Genomic DNA, 3,370 nt, shown 5'->3' with positions numbered 1-3,370 from the left:
GTCTATCAGCTCCGGGATAATTGATTCCAGTCTCTTAGCTAATATTGAAGCAAATAATTTATAGTCCACGTTAAGGATAGAGATTGGCCTATATGAGCTGCATTCTTTTTTATCTTTGCCATCTTTTGGGATAATTGAGATAACTGCTTCTCTCCAAGATTGTGGGGCTACTCCTGTTCTTAGCATATGATTAAAGCAATTAAGCAGCACTGGTGTTAGTTGTGTCCTAAATGCTTTATACCATTCGGACGGATAACCGTCTGTGCCCGGTGCCTTATTCGCCTTCAGCCTGGAAATGGCTTTATGCAGCTCTTCAGCAGTTATCTCAGCCATGAGTTTTTTATCCTGCAATTCTCCTATAGATGGTAGGTCTAATGAGTTTAGAAAGGCTTCCATCATTGTATTCTCTACTAGGGGAGGTTGGGTATATAGGTCTTTGTAATACTGTTCAAATGCCTGTTGAATGTCCTCCTGTTTACTGCAAATAATTTGTGACTCAGGGTTCCTGATTTTATGAATTCTATTCTTTTCCTGTTGTTTTCGCAGCCTCCACGACAGAAGCTTCAGCGCCCTAGGTCCCGTCTCATAATACTTTTGTTTTGTAAATTTGAGCTTTTTTTCAATTTCCTCGTCGTAAATGCTGTTTAAATCTTGTTTAATTTTGTTCATCCTCACCAATATCTGGGGGTCTTTTTGGGCAATATGTCTAGACTCTAACGATTTCAACTCCCCCTGTAGCTTCTCAAGTCTTTTCTGCTTTTCTTTTTTCCTGTGTGCTGTGAGGGCAATAATCTTACCTGCGTCCCACAGAGTATTTGGAGATACCTTGCCATTGTCATTATTTAGTAGATAAGTTTCAAATTCCTGCTGGATTTGTGTTTGTGCTGATTTCTCATTCAGAATACTGGTATTGAGTCTCCAAAGTGTATTTGTCTGCTGTTTAGCGCGGCGCAGGGTTAGATACACACCTGAATGATCAGATAAATCTCTGACCCCAATTTTACATTCCTCGACCTTATGCCAGTCTGATTTGTACATAAAAAAATAGTCAATACGAGTATATACTGAATGGCACGCAGAGTAACAGGTAAACTGTTTATCCCCTGGATGAGAGGCTCTCCACACATCAATCAGACCCAATTCTGTAAGCATGTGTTGGACCATGATAGCATTTGAATTTTTCTTTTGCCGGTGGTTGGATGAGTCTAGTTTTGGCTGGAGTTGAACATTAAGGTCTCCACCAAAAATCAAAACTCCCCGTGTTTCCAAGACCGCTAAATCAAGTAGCTTCTTATAGAAGGATTTGGTGCTTCCTGGCGGGGCATATACATTAAATAATGTTACTTCCTCCTCTTCTAATTTACCCTTTACCAAAACGAACCTCCCGTCTTTGTCCTTTATCTCTGAATACAATTCAAAATTAACAGCATTGGGGATCAATATGGCTACTCCTCTTTTGCGGCCTGATTTATGAGACGAGTAGTGGGTATGCTGGAATCCAAGTTTTTTCAATTTTTCATGTTCTAAAGAAGATAAATGTGTCTCCTGCCAAAAAATTACATGCAGCTTCTCACGTTTCATTTTGGCTATTATTTTGCCCCTTTTAATCGGATTATGTAGCCCATTTACGTTCAACGTGATTATTTTACTTTCCGGGTGATGCATACGACTTTTTCAGGCTGTGGTCCCTTGTGCAACATCACCCATGCCGACCAGAACATAAACAAGAACAACAAACAAGTAATCCCAAAAAACAAAATCAAAGACTTCCAAGTCCGAAGTTCAGGTGGAGCCTCGAGTTGAGAGGAAATCCTCGGTCCAGACGAGGGCCTCCCTCCAGTGTCAGGGAAAATACCCAGCACCAGTATCATTGTTTTATTACGTCCGAATTGCCCAACTGGTACAAAGTTCCTTCTTTAACAAGCTTAGGGAGTAACTACAAAAAAAGACTCTTCACAGGATATGCAGAGAGCAGAGCTACAGATGTGATTTGAACATCCAAAAGCCTGAATATATTCGACCCAGATAATAATAAAAGTAAAATAATCACTGTAGTTAGGGTCATATATGGGATACGAGATGAACTGGTAGAAACTCTTAGATATAGAGTTCAGCTTAAACTGTCATGTGCAGAAGAGATTTCGAGTTATTGATAGATTTGCTGAGGAGTAATATTTCAACCTCCTCTCTGCATGAGAGCAGGATACCTCACTGCAAAGCTCCAGAGGGGATGTGGAGACCCTCTTGTTTTCACTCGCAGGAGTCGGATGTTCCCGGAGGGGCCCGGTGGAAGCTCCGTAGTTTCTCTCTTATCCTCCGCCGATCCACCGCCTTTCTGCTGCGATCTGCGCCGGCCCTCTCCCACGTTGCTGGTCTCTGCTGTTTCGGCGCCGTGGGGCCTGGTTCCTTGATTTCATACAGGCAGAATCCTCTCTTCTTCAGTTCTTCGGCTGCCTCTGTCGCGTTCTCGTAGAGTTTGGTGCCGCTATCGAAAAACACCCTCAGCTTCGCTGGATGTGGCGTTTGGAAGCAGAGTCCCTTGGCTTTGAGCACTCTCAGGATCCCCACGTACGCCTTTCTTTTCCTAAGGATGTCTGGGGGGTAATCTTGATCAAAGTAAAGCCTTTTCCTGTCATAGCGGACATCCTTCTTTTTCCACGCTGAATGCAGTACCATCTCTTTTATTCTGTACTCCAGAAAGCACAGCACCAGTGATCTAGGCGGAGCGCCTTCTTGGGGCTTTGGGGCGAGCGCCCGGTGGCAGCGCTGGATTCCGAGGTTTGTTTCCGCAACTGGCGGGCCGATTTGAGCCCTTATCAGCTTCGTTACAAACTCTATCAGATCCGGGCCCTCTGATCCCTCCGGTACCCCATGTATGCGGAGATTATTCCGGCGTGAGCGTGCTTCTAGTTCGGTCAGCTTTGCTCTCAGGGTCTCCTGGCTCTCCATCATGAGTGCGAGTGCCTCCTTAACCTCCGTGTCCCATTCTTCAATCTCGGCTATCCTCTGTTCTGCCTCCTCTACCCTTGCCGTGGTAGCCGCTAGCTCCTTTGTAGTTTCTTGAAGTTTCTTGTTAATTTCTCCTTTAAACTCATTCAGTTCCTTTTTCATATCGTCGCGGAAAGAAAGTCGAAACTCACTCATTTCACTTTTAAGGTTCGATCTCAGAGCCCGGATCTCATCGTAGATAGCTAGCATGGAGGGACTAGCTTCGCCATTATTCACCTCTCCGCTGCGAGTTTCCTCGGCTAACTCTCCCTTTTCCCGTCCCGAGCTTGGTTTGCCTTTAGGCTTTTTTTGTTTATCCCCATCCATGTCAAGTTTAGGTACTGTTCTTTGTGTCTGAATATTCTTCCAAGGGGATTATTTC

The sequence above is a fragment of the Pundamilia nyererei genome, unplaced genomic scaffold, assembly GCF_000239375.1.
Source record: "Pundamilia nyererei isolate P.nyererei 1_Seehausen unplaced genomic scaffold, PunNye1.0 scaffold00033, whole genome shotgun sequence".
Taxonomy (NCBI): Eukaryota; Metazoa; Chordata; class Actinopteri; order Cichliformes; family Cichlidae; genus Pundamilia; species Pundamilia nyererei.
This window is presented reverse-complemented; position numbering follows the sequence as displayed.